Below are 13,115 nucleotides of genomic sequence, written 5' to 3'. Positions count from 1 at the left end.
AAAAAAGTGGTTCATAAGATGCATCTTATGAAATTTATAATAAGATTTCCTCTGAGTGTAGATATATTCTGACTCGGTTGGAGCTGTGGTTGCTGTTGTGCTGAAACACTGCTAAAAAACTCCCGTCGGATCCGGTTTCTCTCCAAGCTGGCATAGCTCGGCAAACGATTGCCACATGAATGGGTTTAACTACATCACCCTCCGGCTGGCATCGTTGGCCAGTGCCGCACGTTCAGTCTTTTGGCAGATTCTCGACAGCAACTCCAACGCAGAATTTAATGGAAAATTTACGGCCTGACTAAACCAAACAAATTTTAAATACTGTCACTGAATAATCTAAAACCGTGATACCTGCGTGCTTGATGCACTTTGATCCCTTCTTGTTTTGTAAACAATGTCACAGCATGGCTGATTGGGCAATTTGGCATTTTGCACCACCCCTAGATTTAATAGCCCTGATGCGGTTCAGACGATACACGGTCAGAGGTAAAAGCCCTCTGTGGAGTTAAAAATTATGCTGTAGTCAGAATAACGGATTAATTTTAGGCCTGTTCAATAAACAATAATTCGGAAGAATTTAAATTTACTATGAAAAATATTATTTAGAACGAGAAAATTTGATGTGCTAAAATACTCCTTGAAACAGAATATGAATGTAACTGAATCTTAAATTTTCATTTGGATAAGCCTCAGAGGGGAGGAATGTTCAAAATCGAACACGTTTTAGCCCAAAAGTGTATGGAAGAATTATTTTTTATTTTATTTACTTGTTCCTTTATTCATATGTTGAGGAGTTATGTAGAATGAAATAGTACACTCAGAAAAATCCTATTATGTAGGCCATAAGATTCTCTTATGAAGTGGCGCCATAAGAAAAAATAATGAAATTCATAAGATTGTCTTATGATGGAATGAACTCAATGAGTTTTCGAATATTTTCAACTAAATATAAATTTCAACTCAAACTTACCGTTTAGAAGAATAAAATCATGCGCACATCAGTAAAAGTAGTAACTTTACAATTAGTGAGTGCTTCTGAAGACGTTGAAATACATGACTGATGGAATGAATGTTTTCATTATTTTTTCACAATGCCAATTCTTCTATTTTTCATAAGAACTTCGTATGAGAATAAGAAGAATTTCATAAGACTCTTATGAAAAACAATTTTACACTCTAAATAGCGGTTCATAAGAAGCATCTTATGAAAATTGTAATAATAATTTGCCTGAGTGTAGATGAATATTACATACATATAAAAAAAAGTACAAGCGAATTAATAATTTATATTAGTGAAAAAAAATTTAAAACAAGAAGCAGTCCGGTAATGAGGGACATAAAATTCCACTGTACGTTAGAAGAAGGTTAAAAAAATACATATTTCTAACCTAGCTCAGGCAAATAGAAATTTTTCTGCAGCATTTTTTTATTTTTTAACAAAAAAATAGCACTTTTTTTGAAAAAATTTGTGATTATTTATGATAAATTTTCGTGTGGGAACCAAACAAAATCAATAAAGCTGTTGATTCATAAATGAGGCACGCTCAGTTTGATGAAACGTGTAAACTTATCCAATGCAAAACTCGTTCAACGACTTAAAAAAAAAAGTTTTAAGAATGGTCATTCTAACAAAAATAATATATTCCAAGATACCTAGCTCTTAAAATATTTCATATAAACGCCAACGGACTATTTTTTAACAAACCTTAGCACCATCTACTGACAGAAAAGGTCAACATTTCTCGATAATTGAATTTTTCACTTGTACCCCTCGTTCCGGGGGGTTCAAATGCACTCTAATATGCTTTTGTTCAAATTTGGAATACATTTGCAAAATGTACTCTGACATACTTTCGCCAATTTTTGGAGAAATGCTATGCCACGAACTCAATTTAATTGAGAACCTGACTCGTTTTTGCGCATTCAACAATTGAGTTTTCAAATTTTTAAACACATTACCAAACAAACTTATTTTTATACAAGGTTTTTTATCCGATATCGCCGTTTACATGTACGACTTGAAACATTTTCTTTCTAAAATAACGTGTAAATTCGCGACGACGACTAATATCACATGTAAGAAAAACTGAGCAAAATCAATCCGCGTTAAGAAAAACTTTGTGTACTCTCTATGAACAACTTTGGTTGGGGGTAAACGTTTTAAAAGTTTGGTTACACAATTAAGCTTTTTTAACACGTTCGTCGCCACGCTCATTTTGGTAGTTTTACTATCCGGGCCCAAAGAAATTTTCAGAGAGAGAAAGCAAAGAGGGAGAACTCCCATATTTGGATCGTGTGGCGAAGCTGAGCGGTACAATCAAGTAAGAGAGCGTCTCACGCTTTTCGATGTGACGGTCCCCCCCAGGAAATACACCCGTCACCCAAATATGGGAGCCGTGGCGACGAACGTTTTAAGAGTTTCTTTAATGCCCCGCTTTTTTCGGCTGTGTCCGGTTTTTTTTTCATGAAATGTCCAGCTTTTTTCAAAAAGTATCTGGCAAGCCTAGTTTAGGGTTTGCCAAACATCCACGCAAATGACGACTCTGATACCGAAAAACCGTGCTAATTTTGGAGAGCCAAGACCACGTAGAGAAAGATCTCAGTGTGTTTGTTGTGCAAATGAACCTTCAAAATGCTACACAGCAAAAAAGTAGTGTGATATTACATCAAATACCTGCACATAACTTGAGTCGCAAAAGGTACCTAATTTTACATTGTCTTGATATACCCGGCTGTTTGGAGACAAAGAATATGTTTTGTACCGCTGATCCATGTGGGCCAAATTTCCTAAAAAATGAAAAATCATGAAATTATTTTTCAAGCTGTGGGTTTGCTTATATTTTTGATTAATTTTGGTAGTACTTACAAGCCAAACAAATACAGCTGAGGTCCGTAATCCGTTTCTTAATTTTTGAAATGAAATCAAATTTGAATGTCAACAAAGGAAAACATTGACTACTTTATGCGATATCACATAGAAGGTTGTGATATTACACTTCACAACGTATTCGAGTTGTATACATCATTTAGATGTATTATTGCAACAGAAATCTGTAATCCCCAGAAATTACATCCTCCATCGTTACATTTTTTTTTGCTGTGTAGTTATTTCCGACAGTGTAATATAAATTGTTTTTTTTTCTTAGCGTGTTTACTGAATAGTTGCATTTCTGCCGCAGCATTTGATGGTGGCGCTTTTGGATTTTGTCCGTCGATTTCTGCAAGAGTTCCGAATCTTGTAATGGATGATTTTTGATTCTAATGAATCAACATTGAATGCATACTCACTGGTCGGGAAGTGTTCAATTTGACGAACGTTTGAAAAAAAAAACAAACGATAATTAACGGGTCAGAAAGTTAAAGGAAAATGTTTAACAAAATATTTTTTATCGGTAATTGCATAATGAGGCTCTAATAAACAGTTAAAAAAAAATAAAAATAGTTTTAAAAATATATCTAAAAATTATAAATTATATGATCATCATTTGCGACGAGAAATATTTGTATTAAAACATTCAGAATTGTATGGAAACTTTATCATATTACATGTATACATGTGATACTATTCTCATGAAGAAATTGATAATTGATTTTTTTTCACTCATCAAAATGGTCATAAGCCATCTTATTCAAATCTTGGAATTTATTCAAAATACAGTAGAGGTGAGGGCGAATGTAGAGAATATTGGTAAATAATAATAAAATAATAAATATAACTTCGATAGTAGGAACATAGATTAAGATTGGTAAATATTCGGAACGTGATATTACAGTGTAAACCATTCACGCCGCAGGAGACGGAAGAGAGATAAACTTCCCAGACAGGAAAAATCGCCCGAAATCGGCCCGATTTTTGTCCGTTCATCTGCTCGATCGGTCCGAAATCGTATAAGAAATCGGGCCGAGTTTAGTAGAAAATCGTGCGAAAATGAAACACTTTTTCGGACGACGATAAGTTTTTTCAACCAGTTCGAGCAGATCAAATGTCAAAACAAGCGAACCGTTTTCGGACCGAAACCTAATGGTTTTCGAACCGTTTCTGGGCCGATTGCCATAGCGTCCATCCGAAAAAAGGACCGATATCGGACCGAAACCGAACGAATTTTCGAACCGATTCTGGGTCGATTGCCATAGCCTCTATCCGAAAAAAAGAACCGATTTCGGACCGAATCCGAACGATTTTTCGAACCGATTCTGGGCCGATTGCCATAGCATCCATCTGTAAAAAAGGACCGATTTCGGACCGAAACAGAACGGTTTTTCGAACCGTTTCTGGGCCAATTAGCATTGTTGCCATTCATTTAGGTTTTTCGGTTTTGTTACAAAAAGCTAGATTTTTATTTCATTAGTTTATTTTTTAGTTTTTGTTCTTCTAATACATTCGTTTGCTGCCTCTTCGACTATAAAACATTGCGATGTTTGGCGCAAGCTTATTCAATCGAATGGTTGGCAGCAATTTTGTGCATCTGTTCGCCTCGCATGACAATTCGAAATTTGCTTGGATCAGTTTTGCTACACAAAATTTCAACTCGCCGAGGCCTCTTAAACTGTTTGTCGTCCTGAACAACTTTGAACGGCCACAGAACACCTGATTCTAATCTTCATCGCCCATTTTGACTGACCGAAGATCATATTCGCTGGAAACGATGCATAATCGTCGTCACCATCTTCCGCTTCTTAATCGGTAATGGCACAAGAAGAGGTATAAGCAGCGGCTGATACGATGTGTTGGGCGAACATTCCTGGTGGGATGGAAGGAATGGTGGTGGCCTTCGGAACTGCAATAGAAAATTTCATATTAATCGATGATGGCTGAACGGCTGGTAGGGAAATGTATTCTATACCGGAAATTGTTGATGCAACCACTGAGGGAATGACTGCGTCGGAACCGTTTCCAGCACCAGATGACGGCTCTTCATTGGTCGTGGCGCTACTGGGTTTCCTTTTTTTTAAATTAATTTGCTCTATTCATTGTTGGGAGTGGTAAAAAATATATATTCCATACAATCTACCTAGAGTTCTTTTAGAATGGGGCCTTCGAAGAGCAGTTTGTGAATATTTCGATAGAATCTGAAAGATTAAAAATAAAGATAAAAATGTTAACAAAAACGTTTCAAAAAAGTCTTCACGTAAAAAGGAGCACCAGAATTTCTCTTTATTCGATTCTTCGTCGGCCAAATCGATAGCACTCCGACTTTACCTAATTTTCTCAAATTAATGGATTTTTCTATTTGTTTTTCATATTTTGTATGAGATGTCTATTAAATATTAACAAACATTATAATGACAAATTGTGAGAACACATTATTGGCGTCAATATTGAACAATATTAATATTGACAGGCATCAATGTCCTGATTTCTATTCTAGCAATAGTAAGATCTGATGGTTCGTCAATTTCTCTTTCTCTTCCATTACTTATCATAACTACCTTCAGAGTACACAGCCAAGGAATTTAGGTCGAACTTTTTTCTTGTGTGCTTCATAGTGTAGGTTAGGCAGGCCGCGGTATCTGTTTGTCTGATGCTGTTGAAACACTCGACGATTTTAATGATTTGGTTGGTACGTTTATATTGGCAGTTTCATCTCATGTGAATACTTGTCCCGCTTTTCAATCTGGAACCCATCGAATTGATGCAGCCGAACGTTGCCCGTAAAATTTTTTTCTGTTGACTGAAACTGAAATGAAAGAAAAACGAATATGACATCGATTAATAGATAGCATGTCGTTTAACTTACATAACATTAAAAAAAACTTGTTCAATAAAATTCCTTTCGATGATCTCACTGACCAATACTGATCTTAAATAGAATCACTCAAATTACCAGTCATCGTTCCGGAGCTGAACGTTGGTGCACCAATTAGGTGGTATGAAAAACCCCTACACTCAGAAATAAATAAAATACTAAAATATTTTTTATCTATTTATCCAGTGATTTCTAGATGATTAATTTCTCCAGTCATTAAAAAGTACTGCCGCGATAATTATTTTTTATGCACTGGAAACATTTCATATTGAAAAATCATCCGGTGCATAAATTTTATCACCGAAACATTTCAGCTGTCATTTTCTTCTTTTTTCTTGGGCTGGTGTTTTCATTTGTTTACTTTTTAACTTTGGAATTATCGGAATTTCGTAGCAGCGGGTGAGTGTTTTCACCAATATAAGTGCTATTTTTCCTATTTTTCATGCGATTTTTCTTTTTGAATTTCCTATATTGCTGGCATTTGAATTTGTGAACAGCGATCATGGATTGGGTTGAGGGTCAGCTTGGAAGCGCTGTAACTAAGCAACTGCGAGGTTAGTCAAGTTTTGTTAACTTTTGATTTCGATAACATTACCTATATGTTCAAAAAGTATCAATTATCATTCGTTGCATCACTAAAAATGTTCTCAACAAGTTCCCGTTGAAAGGGAAAAATTAAAAATTTAATTCCTCCTTGTTCTTTTTCAGTTCACATTCAAAGATTTTTGAAACTTTTATCGGGAGAAGGAATGAAACATCAAACGCGCCAAAACCGGACTGTCGCCGTTGAAAGACCTTTGTGGCAGTTTGATACGTTGGATCGATGTCCGAGACGAGCAAAATTGGCCAGATCTTCCGATTCGTGTAATTCGTGCAAATAAAGAACATTGTAAATCTTTTCATCTCTGTATTTTTATTTGTTCCGAAAAATTTTCATTTTGGTGCAATAATTACTCATAGGACTGCTATAACCACCGTTTAATTATTTTTACGACCACCAGATGTCTCTGTTGTCCATTTCTCAATGCATAAATTTTAATCGCAGGAAATATTTCTCAGTGAGAAATATCCCAGTAATTACACCATGAGAAATATCCTTGTGCGTAAAGAGGGAGAAACGTGAAAATACTTAAAAAATAACTGTTTGATATTTTATTTATTTCTGAGTGTAGCAATTGCTTTTGCTAAACTAAATCGAGCATTCGAGCAGTCGCAGAAAGCAATTGCTTCGGTTGATATGAATAAAGTTTTTTTCTGACAGCTGTTTTCTCAGTCAGGAGCTTTTACTTTTAGAACAAGCTAGTTCGGTATGAATAAAGCCCAAATCTGAAGCAATCGCTTGAGAAATCTCCGAGCAATTACTTTATTTTCTAAGCATGCTTGGTAGCAGACTTTTCCAATAAACAAATTCTTCAACAACGTCATGAATTCATAAAATTAGCAATATTACACTTCAATACTATTTAAAAAGGCATGTTCAACATAGATAAAGAACAGTCGAAGTGATAACCCAACTTTTTTCATATTCCTGTCGTTGTATGAAATGATTCGTCTAAGATGAAACAAAACAAATCAATTAGTAAATATTTCAAATTAAAAAAAATCCGGCTACAGTGGAAGAAGTCCCAATCGGCTTGAAGTTGGAAGAAAGTTGTAATAATTTAAAACATAATTCAGATCTCCCAAATTTATATGATTTTTTTATAATTCAAAGATTAAAAAAAAGCATCTAAGTTAAGATGCGCGCCTATTGCCTATTTTTTTATATATCGGATTATCCCGATCCGAAAACGTGTGGGAGAGCTTATGATAAATGTTAAAAAGCTAGGCCATTTTTTGTTTGACAATATTCAATTTTCTTTAAACATCAACATACAAGCATGTATTGACTTAATTTTTTCCGATCGTTCTTACACCCATCACCCGCACCGTCGATTTCATGGCTATTTTAGCCGTACTTTTCAATTTTTTGATCGTCTTCTTTTATTTTACTTTAAAAAATTTCAGATTCTGCTGGTTGGATAGCTCTTTTTTTCGAAGCAAAAGCTATGTTCTAAGACTTTAGTACACATCTGCTAAGCAAACGTTTATTCATACCAAACTAAGCAAATGCTTTGGGCTTTTGCTTTGCTTGATTTCGAGCAAAGTTAAAGCTACCGAAGCAATTGCTAAACCTTATTCATACCACTAATTGTTGTTATAGCACATGCAGTGGTAGCAGTCGAACTTGTTTTCCTAGTAGGTTGAGATCCCGATTTTTTCACAACTTCATCATTATCCGAGAAAATACGGAGGAATATTGATTGAAGTAGTTGATATACTTGGTCTAGCTGCGGTTTCGTACCCTCCGAAATTTTCGGAAATGGTAGACTCAATTTACGAAATTGGTTGACAAGATACTAGTTTTTCAACACCTCCGTAATCAAAGTTTTGGGCTAGCTTTGATGCTTCTGTTGCTGTTGCTACTGGGCTTTTTTGTTGATGACCTTGTTCTGTACCACCGGAGGTTTATTTCGATGGTAAATCACGGTAAATCATCTTCAAATTTATTTTATTGAATTTTTCTTAATGTATTTTCCTCGCATTTACATCTTTGACGTTGCATGTTAAAAGTTACGGCTATAAAAATGGCTACCAGAATCATTCTGCAGATTAGTATCATTGCTTATGGCAACTAAAAAAACTCCCGGGTGATCGAATCGAAATGTGGGTTTAGTTTTTTGTGCCAAAACCCTTTTTGAGGGATTCATCTTCCGACAAAAGTATAGTGCATGCATCTTTTTCTGTAAATGAAAAAAAAAATACTAAATTTGAATAGCAATTGTTGATGCATAAATTGAACATACCACTGGACCGACCAAGCGGTGGAGGCTACGATGTAGGCACGTGAAGGACATCCATACCAGAGCTATTAATTGTACGGTGGGTGATCGGTAGGGAAGCTATGACTGGGCCCAAATATAGTTTCACCCACTTTCTCGACGAATGCATTCACTGACCGTGTCTGTGGCATCGCTATCGCGACAAGGTAACAACTCGTCAGTGAAAGTGGAAAATCGTTATTTATTTACTTCAACATCATCTGGAGCTGTCATCAAATTACTAGAATTCCTTTAGCTAATCTCTACAAAGCTGGAATGAATAGAATAGAATGAATAGATGATCTATGATCAAAACGAATTATTTAAAAATTACCTACGTAATCGAACTCATAGTCATCAGCAACAGCTGCTTGGTTGGGACAAACTTCGGAGTCAAAGAGTTCGGTAAACCTGGAAAATTAGATAAGATGTAAAATAATTACAAAATCGATAACTTGATTTAAAAATTTGATTTGAAAAAAATTGAAGTTAATTTTTTTGTTAGATTTTTTTCATTTTAAGTTCATTTTTTCCCTTTAGTAGGTTTTGGTTAAGCTCATTGGTGCTTGTTATTTTGAATGTTTGTGCTTAATTTAAAAAAGTAGAACAGGTACTTAATAAAAAAAAAATAATTCTCAAATACCTACGAAAAATTTCTCAATTCTTAAGAATGACTCAATGTTTTTTTTAAACTAGATTCATAATCATGATACCTATTTATAGGTTTATCATAACCCATCTAAGCATAATTGGTCGAGATTCGACCAGGCTGGACTAAGCACCATAAGAAAATTGATACAACAGTCGCTGCTAGATCAAAACAGCGAGTTTGATTGACCTGAAAAAACTTCTAGGATTATGAACTACTAATTGCACTTATTTGAATTTATAGTGTTTGTCTGTACAAGAAAATAGTTGTACGTAAAGCTCAAGCTAACTTTTTCAATACTTGCTTACTTTTTACTATTGCAATACTTGCTTACTATTTACTATTGCAATACTTGCTTACTATTTACTATTGCAATACTTGCTTACTATTTACTATTGCGTAAAGCTCAATGCTATTAGCGTTCATTTCGGTCTGGTCGAACTCCGAAAAATTAGGAGTACATGTATTTAAAAAGTTTCAATATAAAGCATAAGAATAACTGAAATAGCTAATCGTTAATTCAAAGTTATATTTTTAAGTTTTAATTTTTAAATTTTTACTCTTGATTATACGCCTGAGTTAAAAAGATTATTGATAATTATCATTTCTCTGATTCTGACTATGGTTCTCAGAGCTAATTTAATGAATAAGTAATCTGAATCTGTGTTTTTCATGTTGCATCCTGATCCTCTTAGTTGAATTTAAATTGACAAAAAAAATTTTGGTATTGATCTTTTGATTATAAAAAAAATCTATCGAAAATAATAAATAAAAAAAATTGGAAAACTTACCATTATAAGTAACCTTTCGCTCTTTTACGTCCATCATCGAATCGACATCGTCCGATTTAGCTGTTTGTAGAAATCCCAAAAGCGATGAGTTAAAAAAAGTCATGTTGAACGGACGATTCTTTTTTATGTGCAATTATCCTGCAGATTGATACTGGCATCGATGGCAATCTCCTGAGCCAAAAACGTCTTCACATGCATTGCGAGGAATCCACGGTATACAATGAATACACACAGGACCACAGCATTCGTCCGTCTTAGCGCCCCTTTTATTATGTTGCATCTAGTGGATCCAATTACAACTGCTGCACTTCACTAAAAAAATAGCTTTAGGACAAATACTGAAATAATGTAATAAATAGCAAAAAATATTATTACAAGAGCTTTGATTACCTGTTATCGTCCTCATACCCAGCAACTCGTTCTCAGCTCTAGTATTCCTCTAAATCTGTAGCTTTCATTCTATGATCACATCGAACGGGAGTAAGACTGTTTGTACCTATTGTCTGAACTTAGGATTTAGCACAGCCTATTGTTGCAGATTGTGGGGGCGCGGTCTCGCATAGTCGACCCGAAATTGGATCCGGCCACCGAAGGTTTCGACGACGCAGCAGGTGAAAAACCGATGCTGATACTGCTGTTGCAGTTGCTGCTGACACCAACAGTTTTTGCTGCTTTTAAGCTAATAGTTGAGTGACGGTGTTGAACTTCCCATTATGTCGGCTGGAAGTGGAGGATTCACGAAGACTTTGTTCTAATCCACCGGGATTACCGTCAAGTTCACCGCTTTTCCAGTTTGGCGAGACTGCTGAAGAAGGCATTAGCTATTGCTTAGTGCAACCACTAATGAAAACAGCTTCACTGGAAATAGTTAGGGGGTGTTTTTTTTTAATTGTTCCTTAATGGTTAATAGTAAATAAGAACTTACCAAACGGAAACGGGGCCAGTTTTATGTTTGATTTTCTCTTCTTCTGTTGTGCGCGTTTTTTTTGCATTAAAATGATGGACCGGCAAAGTCGACCATATACCCCATACGACTTCATACGTTAACATCATGGAACTGCAAGCGCAAGAGATCTGAGAAGGCAAAATCATTAATTATTTTTATGGTAAAATTTTACGATCGGAAAATATAACTTCATTTGATCTATTTGAAAAAAAAAAAAAAAACCGCTGAACATAGAAATTCAAATAATTTTACTTTTGCATGCTGGCCTGGGTGTTGCTGGGGAACTCTGAGACCGGTTCGAAATTCAGCTTTTAACTATTCCCCAACGATTCCACCATGTTACTAAGCCAATATGTGTCACTTTTTTGAGTTTTTGACAAAATAAGATTTTTCATTTTCACCTGAGGTGTACCGCGACCTTAACCGATGAAAATGATCGGTTCAGAGGATATTCAAATGCAATCAATCAAACATTTTCAAAATTCGAATCTAGATTGGATCAACAAGAATTAAAATTTTAATCTTGAAAAAGAAATTTTTTTTTACATCGGTACTTACCTTGCTTTCCACTTTTAAGTATCACGCCAAAAAATAATTAAAAGTCATCCAAGTGAAGCGACCACCTCTGAGTGGGTCCGGATGAAATTCCACCAAAGCTTTTACCCACGGGACATTTCCTTGGAAGCTTTGTTTGCATGAGCCGATGTTTACTGTGGGGACGATAATGGGTTAGAAAATTATATATGTAAATAAAACTTGATTGTTTAGAATTCAATCAATCTTAACATACCTTGCTTATTATTAAATTATCGCCGGACAATGGTTTTTTTTTACTACAGCGCTCAAAATGTTTCTGAACAAAAACAGCGGAAACATTCACAACACAACAATCACGCACCAAAACGAAACACGCGCCCAGATTGCTGCAATTGAAAACTGCTCGTGTTTCGTTTTGTTCATAGCAGCACTGCAAAAAATATCGTCGGTTTTCGAGCAATCGAACAGGCGGATGGAAATCGAGCCGATAATAGATCGAATTCTAATGCGCTAGAATTCGAGTGCTGGCATCTCTGTTTTGTAATCGGCCCGATTGAGCAAACCTTCCTGACAGGGTTCTCATTGAGAACTTAAGAAGTTCATCCATGAACGCATACACTCAGAAAAAAACTATTATGTATGCCATAAGATTCTCTTATGAAGTGGCGCCATAAGAAAAATTAATGAAATTCATAAGATTGTCTTATGACGCGAATGAATTCTGAAGATGAACTCCTACTTCAATGAGAGGTTGTTGCTTTTCATAAGAGATTCTTATGGAAACAGTAAATCACTTTCTAATAAGAAAAATTCACGATATTTCATGCTGAAAACATTCACTTTATTGTTTGCCAAATTTGTTTAAAATTAAATCCTTCATGGTCACCATCAGCAGCGCATCAACAGACGGCTCCATCAAAGTTTTTTTTTGCCGATCAGCTTGCTGAAAAGTAAACAAATAATGTATTTTAGTTTACTAATATATTCAACGTTCACACCAAAAACATCAAATCGAACTTACCATTCCGGAGATAACAATAACATTTAACTTTGAAGGAAAACTATAATAATTATGAACTGGCGATTGCTTCGTACTGTTAGATGATGAAAAAAAAAACTGATGCTATGAATGAATGTGTTCATCGTTTTTTCACAATGCCGTTTCTTCTATTTTTCATAAGAACATCGTTCGAAAATTAAAAGAATTTCATAAGACTCTTATGAAAAATTAGTTTGGACGCAAAAAAGTGGTTCATAAGATGCATCTTATGAAATTTATAATAAGATTTCCTCTGAGTGTAGGAAATGACGTCGTTAATCGGCTCGTCTAGTCAGTTGGTAAAAGGTTGTATTGATGCACGGACGTTCTTTGACTGTAGTTGATATGAAGGAATACGGAAAGGAAAAGTTTGAAAAGAGAAAATGGCGGCTCGATAGAGTGGCTGGGCTTGGCCGATTTATGAAAAATTGTGATCGGTTACGACAGGCCGATCGTTTTTTTTTGGTAGATGACAAATCACTTTCCGTTGTTTTTTGAGGTATAAGAGCTCAAATTTACTTTGGTGGCTTCAGATAACCTGTTTC

At 35.2% G+C, this 13,115-nt stretch overlaps 3 long non-coding RNA genes across 6 annotated transcripts; 1 reads left to right on the top strand and 2 right to left on the bottom strand.

Moving 5' to 3' along the window:
• Window positions 1-3,860: 3,860 nt before the first annotated feature.
• On the bottom strand, window positions 3,861-5,862 carry LOC129756836 (uncharacterized). Of its 3 annotated transcripts, none has more exons than XR_008739542.1 (3): window positions 5,826-5,862; window positions 4,845-5,678; window positions 3,861-4,778 (listed from the first exon to the last, which is right to left on the bottom strand). It is a non-coding gene; the product is annotated as an uncharacterized LOC129756836 (long non-coding RNA). The 3 variants fall into 3 exon arrangements; XR_008739541.1 differs by having other exon boundaries at window positions 5,739-5,861; XR_008739540.1 differs by having other exon boundaries at window positions 4,845-5,070; window positions 5,431-5,847.
• Window positions 5,863-6,087: 225 nt separating this feature from the next.
• LOC129754875 (uncharacterized) lies at window positions 6,088-6,659 on the top strand. The gene is made up of 3 exons (XR_008739121.1): window positions 6,088-6,146; window positions 6,245-6,301; window positions 6,456-6,659. It is a non-coding gene; the product is annotated as an uncharacterized LOC129754875 (long non-coding RNA).
• A 786-nt stretch (window positions 6,660-7,445) lies between these two features.
• On the bottom strand, window positions 7,446-11,869 carry LOC129754874 (uncharacterized). 2 transcript variants are annotated; one of them, XR_008739120.1, is made up of 9 exons: window positions 11,785-11,869; window positions 11,553-11,704; window positions 11,247-11,483; window positions 10,974-11,122; window positions 10,439-10,906; window positions 10,049-10,372; window positions 8,943-9,019; window positions 8,594-8,879; window positions 7,446-8,530 (listed from the first exon to the last, which is right to left on the bottom strand). It is a non-coding gene; the product is annotated as an uncharacterized LOC129754874 (long non-coding RNA). The 2 variants fall into 2 exon arrangements; XR_008739119.1 differs by lacking the exon at window positions 11,247-11,483 and having other exon boundaries at window positions 7,452-8,530.
• Between the last annotated feature and the right edge of the window lie 1,246 nt (window positions 11,870-13,115).

Source organism: Uranotaenia lowii, chromosome 3 (genome assembly GCF_029784155.1).
Source record: "Uranotaenia lowii strain MFRU-FL chromosome 3, ASM2978415v1, whole genome shotgun sequence".
Classification (NCBI taxonomy): Eukaryota; Metazoa; Arthropoda; class Insecta; order Diptera; family Culicidae; genus Uranotaenia; species Uranotaenia lowii.
Note: the sequence above shows the minus strand (reverse complement) of the source record. Positions and strands in the feature narration are given on the sequence as shown.